This window comes from Leucoraja erinacea, unplaced genomic scaffold (assembly GCF_028641065.1).
Source record: "Leucoraja erinacea ecotype New England unplaced genomic scaffold, Leri_hhj_1 Leri_310S, whole genome shotgun sequence".
Classification (NCBI taxonomy): Eukaryota; Metazoa; Chordata; class Chondrichthyes; order Rajiformes; family Rajidae; genus Leucoraja; species Leucoraja erinaceus.
Genome location: NW_026576211.1, coordinates 1 through 13,962, shown reverse-complemented (window position 1 = coordinate 13,962; position 13,962 = coordinate 1). Strand labels below are relative to the sequence as shown.

Sequence of the window (13,962 nt, the reverse complement as noted above, 5' to 3'; positions counted from 1 at the left end):
TTAATTATTCTGCAATTTATTTGTTTCCAACCAGGGTTTCTAACCAAGAGACTTATTTTTGATTTCATTACATTTCATCAGAACTGGAAGAAGCTATAAAACAAGCTTATATTTCTCACTTTTTCCCAGTTCTCATGAAAAGTTGTTGACCTGAGATGTGAACTATGTTCCCCTCGCCACAAATGAAAGTGAGTAGCTCCAACATTTTCTGCTTCTCTGCAGCAATCAGGCTATTAAACAATACAACCTCCAAATAAGATCTGAACTACATCGACTTCAGAGCAGCGGTGTCGGATTTTTTGCACTATTATTGTTTGTTGGCTAATTTTATGTTTGTGTACATATGCAAATGTATATATGTGTGTGAGAGAGAGCGAGAGAGAGAGAGATATCCCACATAGGAGATGCTCCATCGTCCTCTGAGGCAGAGAATTCCACAGACTCACAACTCACTGTGAGAAAAAGTGTTTCCTCGTCTGTGTTCTAAATGCTTTACCCCTTATTCTTAAACTGTGGCTCCTGGTTCTGGACTTCCCCAACATTGGGAACATTTTTCCTGCCTCCAGCGTGTCCAAACTTTAATAATGTTATATGCTTCAATAAAATACCCTCATCCTTCTAAACTCCAGAGTATACAAGCCCAGCCGCTCCATTCACTCAGCATATGACAGTCCTGCCATCCCGAGAATTATCCTTGTAAATCTATGACACAATGCTGGGTGGAAGTGTGAACTGTGAGGATACTATGGTCCCCTAATTTGAGGAAGGAAATTCTTGCTGCTGAGGGACTGCAGCATAGATTTACAAGGTTAATTCCCGGGATGGCGGGATTGTCATATGCTGAGAGAATGGAGTGGCTGGGATTGTATACTCTGTAGTTTAGAAGGATGAGAGTGGATCTTATTGAAACATATAAGATTATTAAAGGTTCGGACACGCTAGAGGCAGGAAACATATTCCCGATATTGGGGGAGTCCAGAACTAGTGGCCACAGTTTAAGAATAAGGAGTAAGCCATTTAGAACGGAGACAAGGAAACACTTTTTCTCAGAGAGTTGTGAGTCTGTGGAATTCTCTGCCTCAGAGGACGATGGAGATGGTTCTCTGAATTCTTTCAAGAGAGAGCTAGATAGGGCTCTTAAAGCTAGCAGAGTCATGTGATATGGGGAGAAGGCAGGAACAGGGTACTGATTGGGGTTGAACAGCCTTGATCACATTGAATGGCAGTGCTGGCTTGAAGGGCCGAATGGCCTACTCCTGCACTTATTGTCTATTGTCTCAGCAGGATAGACAGTGTGAGGAAAGAGTTAACAGGCATGGTTGATTTAGACTAGGGATAGAAAAATAACTTAGAAAGAAATAAGGCAGAAACCAGACTGCTAGTAGATTAGAAAGTAACGATATAAGAACAGAGAGAAATTCTAGATAAAAAGTAGCAGTAGAAAGACTTCAGCAGGAGATAGTAAAGAAATTAGAACGAAGGGGAAAGGGACACAAAGTCACGCTCAACTACGCATGCTTGATGAGATTACATGAATATGTACACACACCCACTATGACAAGATGCCTAATTTAAATGCACATGCGATGCATGATAGGGGAGGTGTCTTTGACGTTAGGTGGGCGTTCCCCGACGTTCTCGTGGGAAACAGGGCTTTATGTTATGATTGGAAGAAGCTCAATGGGAAGGGATGAGAATGTGATAATAATGAAATGAAATGTATAAAGATAAAAAGCATCTCCATCTTCGGTGTGCCTCTAGGGGACATCAGAGGAGAGGCACCTATTCTGCAGAATATGAAATTAATAAAAACACTTCTTTCTCTGAATTTGTCTCAAGAGCATTTGTGATTTTTGAATCTCACAACTTGGGGGCTCGTCTGGGATCCAATACTCTGGACAGCTGACGGGAGTAGACGGACGAAGGGAAGGTGCACCCTGCTGAGTTCAGCGGTCTCAGACTCCTTGCTTGCCGTCAGCTGTTTAAGCAGTAGTATCCGGACCACACAGAGACTCGGCAAAGAAGTGGGAGTAGTTGGAAATCGTGAAAAATCAATCGAGCAATTTCTGTGCACAGAACCCAGGTAGGAACAATGACTAATAAAGTACTTCCTGGGCGATTGTGGAAAGACCTTGTGGTTGACGCCCTGAAGGATTCAGGGGGCTGTAAGGTACCCAGAAGGGAGGGGAAGATAAGAAGTTCTGTAGAAATTAAGACCTTGTACGGGCAAGGCAGATATGATGAACACGGTATTGAGAATATGATGAACATGGTATTAAGAATATGATTATGATAAATAAGGTAATTAAACACGGTGTTAAGAAAAAGGGAGGGGAAAAGGCTGTGGGCCAAATCCCCGCATTCTGCCCAATAGTCCGTTGGGGCAAATGCTGGACTCTGGAGGGCAGGAAATACCCAGGGGTTGGAGAAGCCAACAATGATAAGGTATAGTCCGTTGGGACAAATGCAGAGCCGGAGGGGGCCAAAATACCCAAAGGAAAGAGAAGACAGGGGCCGGGGTGGACGAAGATCACCCGGCCAACAGGACGGGGAGTCAAAGGGCAGAAGGGGAAGATAAGTTCGGTTGAAATTAGACCCCTGAGGGAGGTACCTAGGAGAGGACCCTGAGGGGGAAGGGGGTTTGTTAAATAGCCTCCTTGAAGATCCTTTAGGTCTGACAAGAACAGTTAGATCAATTCCTTTTCACAGAAGTGAAAAACAAGTAGTAAGATTATGTTGCAGGCAGTAGAAAAACAGCAAATAAGGAACAGAGAGAGACAGGATGATGAGGGAGTTACTCCCGAAAGTAGCAGATAAGAAGACGGCAAAGGCCGGGGACAAGAGTGCAGGACAGGGAGAAAATATAAAATGAATAATCTATTTGAAGTAAGAATGGAACGAATGTGATTTGTATGTAAAAACCGGTTTGGAACGAATGGTTGAAAATTGAAAGGTTGGAATGAGCCAGTTGTAAAATTGAACACAGTGGCGGGAGCGAGCATTTCCACTGTAGTTCAAATTGGATTGCGAACAAGCTGTAAAATTAACTCTTTGTATCCTCGTAACCTGAAAAAGGGAAGTTGTAAAAATCAGCTTTTGATTTTCTTTTAATCGTTTCTTGATGTTCTTTTAGATTTCTTGTCAGTAAAGTTAATTTGGAAAATTGTTACTAATGCTAGGAATTGGACATTTAAAATAATGGTGAATATGGATTGAAATAATTGGAATTAAGTTAATTGATTAAACATGACCAGCTTTTATGGTTTGTTGTTTTATGGTAGACATTCAAGTTGAGAAACAGAGAGAGAGAGAGAGATACAGACACAGAGATACAGCCAGAGAGAGAGAGAGAGACAGACACAGAGAGACAGCCAGAGAGAGAGAGAGAGAGACACAGAGATACAGCCAGAGAGAGAGAGAGCAGACACAGAGATACAGCCAGAGAGAGAGAGAGCCAGACACAGAGATACAGCCAGAGAGAGAGAGAGCCAGACACAGAAATACAGCCAGAGAGAGAGAGAGCCAGACAGAGATACAGCCAGAGAGAGAGAGAGAGCTAGACAGAGAGAGGAAAGACAGAGACACAGAAAGAGAGAGAGAGAGAGAGAGAGAGACAGAGAAACAGAAGTAGGAGACGACAGGATGACAGATTATCCCTTGGGGCACCCATAAACTGAGAGGGCTAAAAAAATGATAAGCCCTAACAGGACTGGGGTCCCCAAGAGAGATAAAGGGATTTAAGGAAGGATGTCAAGAAAGGCTAGGATGAGGTAGGTTTTTTTTAATTAGATGGGAAAGGCAGAGTTGAAAGTTAAGGGGGAACTTCTTTACTCAGAGAGTGGTAGCTGTGTGGAATGAGCTTCCAGTGAAGGTGGTGGAGGCAGGTTCGATATATGGTTATATGGTATACCCTTAGAAAGTATTTGCTGATGTGGGCAATTTGTTGGTTTGTTCCACAAGTGAAGAGGGAGAAATACTTCAGAATATAAGACAGCGGATGATGACCTTGGGAAAGGCAGGATATAGTTCAGACTAGATCGGAATAAATGTTGAAATTGTACGGTGAAACGGAAAAAGTACATGTCAAAAAGTTAAATTAAAATGCAGACAAAGCAGCTGAAACAGCATTTGGAAGAGATGTCCAGGGTAAGTCTGAATCGATTTAGGTATGAGCACTGTAGTGTCATTTATGCTGAATAAGGTAATTAAGAGGTTTGGTAAACCTACAGAAATCAGCTTTGACAACGGATTGTTTTCATTTGATGAAAAGAATAACTGGAACATTGAAGGTTAAAATAAATAAGATTTGTGTAATGCTCTGCCATTGGCACTGAAGAAATGTTGCATGCAAACTAACCAGCAGGTGACACAATGGAGAAGTTCCTGCAAGGGACCGAGTTTGGAACAGTTACAGATAGAATTTAAAAAGTATATGAAACAGTTAATAATGATATACAAGTCTATTTATGAACAGGTAAAGTAAAAGCTGTCGGAGATGGACCAGGAAGAAGGACCCTTTAAACCTGAAGACAAGGTGTATGTATGAGTTTTCGAAATCACCGACCGATGTTCGTTTAGAAGGTTGAGATAACTAGTACGATTTCAATAATTACATGAGGGCTGTCCCACAGGTACGAATAGATAATAGCCCTGAGGTAATTGAACAGGGTGACAAGGAAGAGGGCCCAGTACACTGCTGTAGTGAAATAATAGATTTACAGACAAAAAGTAGAGAAGACTTAGAAGAGCAACCTCTGGCTGAGGGCAGCCGGTGGTTCATAGATGGATCCTCCAGGTGCATAGATGGAAAAAGACATAGTGGGTACGGTATAGTGAACGGGGAAACTATGGAGGAAATTGAAAGTGGCAGGCTGCCTGGTAGTTGGTCAGCTCAATCTTGTGAATTATATGCATTAATGAGAGCTTTGGAATTATTGGAGGGGAAGGAAGGAACAGTATATACCGATTCAAAATACGCTTTTGGAGTAGTACACACCTTTGGGAAGATCTGGAAAGAGCGAGAAATGATAACAACTCGAGGTAAAGAACTAGCACATGAGCAATTGATAGGACAGACACTGGAAGCATTGCAAAAACCAGAACGAATAGCCATAGCACATGTGGCAGGGCATCAGAAGGGTAACACCCTGGAGGCCAGAGGAAATAGGGCAGTGGATGAGGTTGCAAAAAAGAGCAGCCACAGAACAGATGGTAGAAATGAAGTCACTAATACCGTTAAGGGAACCAGAGGAAAAGATACCTATCTTTAGTGAGAAAGAACAGGAAAACATGAAAGAAATGGGGGCTTAGCGTACTTCAAATGGGAAATGGTGGACACCAAATGGAAAGCAGCTATTGAACAAAGAAATAATGAGGGAGTTATTAGGGAGATTACATGGACAAAGCCATTGGGGAACACAAGCCCTCTGTGACACCCTCCTCAGAACCTACGCTTGCTGTGGGATGTTTACCATGGCCAAACAGGTCATAAGGGGCTGTGTGATATGTCAGCGAATTAATAAGAAAATCATGAGAGCAGTCCCAGGAGGAGGACAACCATTAGCAGTTAGGCCCTTCCAAAGAATACAGATAGATTTTACCGAGCTGCCCCGGGTACGAACATGGAAGTACCTGTTAGTGGTAGTGGACCATTTCACCAGATGGGTAGAGGCATTCCCCACGGCAACTGCCACCGCACAGGCGGTAGCCAAGATATTATTAGAACAAATTATACCCAGATATGGGATTGTGGAAACAATAGACTCAGATAGAGGGACCCATTTTGCCTCAAAAACACATGAAATGATATGTGAAGCACTGGGAATAGAATGGAAATTGCATACACCATGGCATCCCCAGAGCTCAGGAAAGGTGGGAAGAATGAATGGCACCTTAAAGACCCAAATTACCAAGTTGATAGAGGAAACGAGACTCCCCTGGACTAAGTGCCTCCCGATAGCCCTGTTGAGAATCCGAACGGCACCTCGAAAAGACATAGGGATATCACCATATGAAATGTTATTCGGGCTCCCATACTTAGGGAAGATAGAAGGAGTCCCAACAATACAAGGGAACGATGTGTTCCTGAGGAACTATTTACTGGCAGTGTCCCAATCTCTTGCAGAACTAAAAATTAAAGGATTGCTGGCCCAGAGCCCACCACTGGACTTTCCAATTCACTCAGTCAAGGCTGGGGACTGGGTATTAATAAAAACGTGGAAAGAAGAAAAGCTGCAACCTAAGTGGACTGGACCCTACTTGGTATTACTAATCACGGAGACAGCAGTACGAACAAAAGAGAAAGGGTGGACACACGCAAGTCGAGTTAAGGGTCCTGTGGAGGCCCCACCAGACGATATCAGCCCGTGGACAGTGCGCAAAGGAGAAGAACCATTGACTTTAATATTTACCAAGAACCCGCAGGAAAAATGAAGATTTTGTGTTGGTGGGTCGTGTGTTGGGTGGTTACCCAACTTGTAAGTAATGTAACATGCATAAAAATCACAATACCACAAAATAGAAGGTCCACCACCATCCCATTTAATGTATGTAAAGGAAAAAGGTGGTGCGGCTATAGAATGTATGTATGCACCCATCCCTGTAAAGATTGGCACGCGGTGTTTACTTCATCAAAATATGGGTGGCATCGGACCACCTATCAAACTGATAGGTGGAGAGTATATCAAAACCCAAACGAGAAATTGCCAGGACGCGTATATGTGAGCATACAGAGTGTTCAGATACAGGAAAGTGGTAGGTATTGGATATGTGCAGATAAAACAGGGAAGGACGCATGTCTGAAGTTTGAGATAGAAGTAAAGCGAGATGGGAAGATGGTAATATACAAGGATAGGGGAGAGGTGTTCAAGATAGATGACAGTCAGAATAGGGATCCCGGGGCAACACCAGCACCACCAGTAGTCAGCAATGTCACCAGGGAAAATGAGTCTAAGAAGCTGAAGATAATGATAGTAGCAGGAGAAACAGGATTAAGGCAGTTATATGAGAAGGGAATACCAACAGGGGGAAAAGGAGCCAACACCTGGCTTGCCTGGATGATGTACACAGCCAGAAGTATGCAACGAACCAATTGTTACGCCTGCGCCGGAGCTAGGCCTCAGCTGTTCCCAGTACCATTTCCCCTGAATTGGGATAGAACACCTAGGGCTATGACATGTATACTACAGCTATTCACGAATCCCCTCTTACCAAAAAAATGAGATATGCCAGAGTTATCATTACCTATTTCCGGCCAGCAACAACAATACGAAGGGCCGAAGGGAAGATCCTCGACCTCCTCCATTTACCATTCCTTTTGGGGAGGAGGGGTTTGAGTGCTATACAAGAAATAACCCAGAGTGACAGGACATGGGGGAGGTGCTCAACTGCAATCAGACGTATAACATAACGGCTGAGGAACAAGGGCCAATGTTCAATAGCTCCTGGCTGAACAAGCAGATAGTCAGTAGAGCCGATGTCTGGTGGTGGTGCGGGAAGAATACCCTGTGGCCCCGGTTACCAGGGTCATGGACGGGAACCTGTACCCTCATACAACTGATGATGCCCTTCACCATAGCAGTAGAACATGCTGTAGAAATCAATAAAGGAAGCCGACGACAAAGGAGAAAGGTGAGAGGATCATTCGACACACACATCTATATAGATGCGATAGGGGTGCCAAGAGGGGTACCCGATGAATTTAAAGCCAGAAATCAGATAGCTGCGGGCTTTGAGTCCATCCTCTTCTGGTGGTCCACAATTAATAAAAATGTGGACTGGATTAACTACTTATACTACAATCAACAACGCTTTATAAATTACACTCGAGATGCAGTTGAAGGATTAGCGGAACAACTGACAGCTACCAGCCAAATGGCCTGGCAAAATCGCATGGCCTTGGACATGCTACTGGCTGAGAAGGGAGGGGTGTGTGTAATGTTTGGCGAACAATGTTGCACATTCATCCCCAACAACACTGCTCCGGATGGGTCAGTGTCAAGAGCCCTAGCAGGGCTCACCTCTCTGTCTATCGAATTGGCTGAGAACTCTGGAGTTGACACCTCCTGGAAACCGGGTTTCTAGACTCCTGGTTTGGGAAATGGGAGCACATCTTTACATCTGCCCTAACAACAGTGATAGTCATGGTGGGGTTACTGTGTTTGTTCGGATGTTGTATCATTCCCTGCATACGGGGATTGGCTCAGCGATTGATAGAAACAGCCCTGACGAAGAACAGTGCAGCCACCATAATGGCCCTCAGAACACAGTATGACCTACGAGAGGAGGATAGGGAGGTGAAGAACCTTCTGCTAGCATTAGAAAAGGAGGAGATAGTGTAAATCAAGGGTGCGTAGCAAAACGAAAAGGATGGATTGTGAGGAAAGAGTTAACAGGCATGGTTGATTTAGACTAGGGATAGAAAAATAACTTAGAAAGAAATAAGGCAGAAACCAGACTGCTAGTAGATTAGAAAGTAACGATATAAGAACAGAGAGAAATTCTAGATATAAAGTAGCAGTAGAAAGACTTCAGCAGGAGATAGTAAAGAAATTAGAACGAAGGGGAAAGGGACACAAAGTCACGCTCAACTACGCATGCTTGATGAGATTACATGAATATGTACACACACCCACTATGACAAGATGCCTAATTTAAATGCACATGCGATGCATGATAGGGGAGGTGTCTTTGACGTTAGGTGGGCGTTCCCCGACGTTCTCGTGGGAAACAGGGCTTTATGTTATGATTGGAAGAAGCTCAATGGGAAGGGATGAGAATGTGATAACAATGAAATGAAATGTATAAAGATAAAAAGCATCTCCATCTTCGGTGTGCCTCTAGGGGACATCAGAGGAGAGGCACCTATTCTGCAGAATATGAAATTAATAAAAACACTTCTTTGTCTGAATTTGTCTCAAGAGCATTTGTGATTTTTGAATCTCACAACAGCATTTCTGGAGGGAAGGAATTGGTTACGTTTCAGCTTGAGACCCTTCTTCACACATATCAAGAGTCAAGAGTGTTTTATTGTCATATGTCCCAGATAGGACAATGAAATTCTTACTTGCTGCAGCACAACATAGTACATAATGGGAGAAGAAGAAAAAATTCAGTGTGTGTATGCATATGCACACATACTCAATAAATAGCGAATATAGTGCAATAATAGTAATAGTTTGTTGCAGTTCAGAGCTTATTTGTTGTCGTGTTTAATAGCCTGATGGCTGTAGGGAAGAAACTGTTCCTGAACTTGGACCTTAGTTTTCAGACTCCTGTACCTTCTTCCCGATGGCAATGGTGAAATGAGTGTGTGGTCAGGATGGGTCTTTGATGTTGTTGGCTGCCTTTCTGTGGCTGCGACCTCGATAGATCCCTCCGATGGTGCGGAGGTCAGAGCCAGTGATGGCCTGGGCAGTGTTTACAACTTTTTGATTCCCTCTCCTGGCAATCACTGCCATGAAGGCCACGCCCCTTCTGGTGGGAGGGACTATAAAACCCGGAAGTGTGGGCGTGGCTCAGTCTATCTGCAAGATGGCGAGGGAGAGGTCACAACTCTCTGTCTGAGCTGGGAAACTACAGAACACTGTAAGTGCAATGTACTTGAATAAATGATTTGCTATCCCTTAATGAACATGAAATGAGTTGTTTGGCCTGTCCTGTGCTTGAAACATCAATAGCAATGGAAATTAAGTGAAAATACCATCAATTGTTTGTCTTCGCCTGCCCTGTGCTTGAAACTACAATGGCAATGGAAATGAAATGAAAATGCCATCAATTGTTTGTCTTCGCCTGCCCTGTGCTTGAAACTGCAATGGCAATGGAAGTGAAATGAAAATGCAATGAGCTATTCAGCCTGCCCTGAGCTTGAATCTGCAATGCAATTGGAAATGAAATGAAATTAGTTGTTTGCCCTGCCTGAAACCACTAATTCGGCCCACAAGGCCCGTAATAGTCGAGGTCCCTTTAGCCCCAAATGCCCTTATTAGCCCAGGAGGAGCATTTTGGCCCAAAAGGCCCGTGCCAGGCCAGGAAAAGTCCAGAAAAGTTGCCTTTCACTGAGAAGCTGCTCAGATCTTTTTTAAAGAGTTCATTCGGCCCATCAGGCATGTACTAGCCCAGGCTCATCAGTAAGTATTGTCCCTGCAAGTATTAAAACTCACCCCAGTATTTTTCTCCCTCCCTTCATTTGAGATCCAGGCCAGGATATTGTTTCCTCCTTCATTGCTGTGATTAATATTAAAGTTCTGATCTTGAGAATATCACATTTTTGAATTTTTAAAGCAGTCTGGGTGTTTATTACTATTTCCGTCACAACGGTTAATTTTGTAATTAGCTATTTAATTAGGTAATTAACTAATTATATACTTTAATTTCAGTCCATCAAAGTAAGATGCATCATATTTGTTTCAGAATGCTTCAATCTATAATAACTGAACATTTTATTCAGTTCTTTTAATTTTTATTAAAGTTATGGGCTTTTATGTCAATTGACTGTCCTTGATCACAGCTTTTGTGTTAAATTAATGGAAAAGCAATAAGGAACAAGATGCTAATTTCTGAGTATGGAAATGACCATAGCTTTTTTTAATACTGAAGATACGAAAGTGAATTAGGCATCAAGTTTTTTTGTGCTTTATCTGATGAGATAAATTACGGATTTGATTTTTTAAATCTCAAAATGTTTTAAAGGCAAAGGCAAAGGAAAGTTTATTTGTATAGCACCATTGGTGCAAACAGCAATTCACAAGGTGCTTTACAGGAAAGAAAAAATAAAATAGTCAATAATTAAAAATTGCAAAATAAGCACTACGTCAAATGTATAAATGTACAGTCTGTGCACACCTCAGGTGTTCAGGGAGCTTGTTCCACAGGTGTGGAGCATAAAAACCGAATGCTGCTTCAGCCTTTTTAGTTCTGACCCTGGGAACACAGAGTAAACCTGTCGCTGAAGACCTGAGGAGTCTAGGCACCTCATATACAACAAGTAGGTCAGAGATGTATTTTGGACCTGGACCATTCAGTGCCTTGTAGGTCAGTAACAGAATTTTAAAATCTATCCTCTTACACACAGGGAGCCAGTGCAAAGATTTAAGGACAGGTGTAATGTGGTCCATTTTCTTGGTGTTGGTCAAGACTCTGGCAGCGGCATTTTGGATAAGCTGCAGTTGTTTAATTGATTTTTTATTGAGACCTGTAAAGATGCCATTACAATAATCTAACCTATTAAAAATATATGCATGAACAAGTTTTTCAGTGTCTTCTTTGGACAGAAATTCCTTGATTCTTGTAATATATTTTAGATGGTAATAGTCTTTATATGGCTGTTAAAATTTAAATCCGAGTTCATAACTACACCAGGGTCTCTGGCTTTGTCTGTGGTTTTCAGTGCAATTGAGTTGAGTTGAGCACTCACCTCTAGCCTTATATTTTTCGGACCAAAGACAATAATTTCTGTCTTATTTGCATTGAGCTGGAGGAAGTTCTGGTTCATCCACTCATTGATATGTAACATTCCTACTGACTGACTGACCCTAATCCTAACCACAGCTCTACATTTGTTATTTATCATTTTTATTTAACAGTTCACATCATAACTTTATAAAGATAAATCAACTCTAAAACAAAATGATCAGCAAGGTTAGCATTCCCTTTATTCCTTGGAAACCTTGCTATTGTTTTGATGTAATTCGGAGGAAGCCATGATCCCAGAGTGTTCGCTACCTAGCGACCATGAAACAAAGGGAGTGAATGGTCAATTGGCGTCTGATCTCAATGTCAAAGGTGCTTTGATTGGACAATTACTACTCGGAAAACTGGAGGTTTTTCTCATATTTTTTAAATATGCAGGTTTTTGTCTTGACAAGTTTCAGGTATGAATTCTATAATATTTTTACACAATATGTTACAAATTCAGGTAGTTACGTGATTTGGGTCACAAACTTAAACAAAAAAGCACTTTGGCCCACAGCCTAAAACAGGGAATTATAGACCAGTAGTGGGGAAGATGTTATAGCAGTGCATCTGGAAAGCAGTAACAGGATCGGTCAAAGCCAGCATGGATTTATATAGGGGAAATCTTCCTTGACTAATCTTCTGGAATTTTTGAGGATGTAACAAGTAGAATGGATAAGGGAGAGCCAGTGGATGTGGTGTATTTGGACTTTCAAAAAGTCTTTTACAAGGTCCCACACAAGAGATTAGTATGCAAAATAAGAGCACATGCTATTGGGGGTTGGGTATTGACATGGATAGAGAACTGGTTCGCAGACAGAATGCAAAGAGTAGGAATTACCAGGTCCTTTACATAATGACACACAGTGACTAAAACTCAGTGCTGGGACCCAAGTTATTTACAGTATAAATGATTTAGATAAGATAATTAAATGTGACATCTCCAAGTTTGCAGATGACACAAAGCTGGGTGGCAGCATGAGCTGCGATGAGGATGCTATGAGGCTGCAGGGTGACTTGGATTGGTTGGGTGAGTGGGCAGATGCATGGCAGATGCAGTATAATGTGGATAAATGTGAGGCCATCCTTTTTGGTGGCAAGAACAGAATGGCAGATAATTACCTGAATAGCATCAGATTAGGAAAAAGGGAGGTGCAACGAGACCTGGGTGTGCTTGTACACGGGGCCTCTAAGAGGAATTTTATCAGTGGGTACAAAGTTTCTTTCGGGCCCTGTCCCTTCTCCATTAGTATGTTTGTATCCACTGTTTGTATCCACTGCCGGTTTACGCCATGAGCTGTAGCCTGAAAGGCAAAAAGGGGTATAGAAGATGAGAGAGGGGTGGAATGGAGCGCTCTGTTGATTTTCTGCATTTCAGGCCTCATGCTCCTATACTCCCTCCATGATGAATATAAATAAAATAAAATGATCAGAAAGAAGAATGCACATTTGTTTTGAACATCTTTTTTTATGCTACAATACTGATAAGGAGGAAGAATTCACACAAAAAAAATCTGTATTTCTAAGCAGATCAGATCTTGAAATGACATAATTATTTACTTTAATTAAAGAGCTTTCCTGGCCTTTTTTTGTGAAAAATTCCGATCACAGCACAAAACGTTATTGTTCTGGCAATGATTGATTCAATACTTAGCCTGGCTAAATCCACAAGGCATTTCTGAGACATTGTAGAAACATAGAAAATAGGTGCAGGAGTAGGTCATTCGGCCCTTCGAGGCTGATCATCCAACTCAGTATCCTGTACCTGCCTTCTCTCCATACCCCCTGATCCTTTTAGCCACAAGGGCCACATCTAACTCCCTCTTAAATATAGCCAATGAACTGGCCTCAACTACCTTCGGTGGCAGAGAATTCCACAGATTCACCACTCTTTGTGTAAAAAAATGTTTTTTTCATCTCGGTCCTAAAAGATTTCCCCCTGATCCTTAACTGTGACCCCTTGTCCTGGACTTCCCCAACATCGGGAACAATCTTCCTGCATCTAGCCTGTCCAACCCCTTAAGAATTTTGTAAGTTTCTATAAGACCCCCCCTCAATCCTGACATCCCTGGAATCAGTCTGCTGAACCTTCTCTGTACTCCCTCTATGGCAAGAATGGCTTTCCTCAGATTAGGAGACCAAACCTGTACGCAATACTCCAGGTGTGGTCTCACCAAGACCCTGTACAACTACAGTAGAACCTCTCTATACTCCTATACTCAAATCCTTTTGCTATGAATGCTAACATACCATTCGCTTTGTAGACCTTAATTGTAGACCTTAAATAATTTTAGTCAGCTTGAGGTTGCTAAATGACCTCTCTGCAGAAGCTACTGTGGCTGGAATTGTTAATAGTATTATTAAGCTAACACAAACATTTGGAAACAGGTCACCAAGTGTATACTCTGTTAACAAGTTCAACAGATCTAATGTTTTAACAGTGCATTTACAAAATTCACCCTACCACTAACACACACACACTCAGACACACATTCACTCACCCACTCACAC

General features: G+C 42.2%; 1 protein-coding gene across 1 annotated transcript in view; it reads right to left on the bottom strand.

The window, feature by feature from the left end:
- The window catches only part of LOC129693485 (golgin subfamily A member 6-like protein 2), a 30,207-nt gene extending 16,255 nt beyond the window's left edge, over nucleotides 1–13,952 (bottom strand). Inside the window, exon 1 of the mRNA XM_055630293.1 lies at nucleotides 12,574–13,952. The gene's annotated coding sequence lies outside the window, so the exon portion shown is untranslated. The remainder of the gene's footprint in view (nucleotides 1–12,573) is intronic.
- Nucleotides 13,953–13,962: the final 10 nt, after the last annotated feature.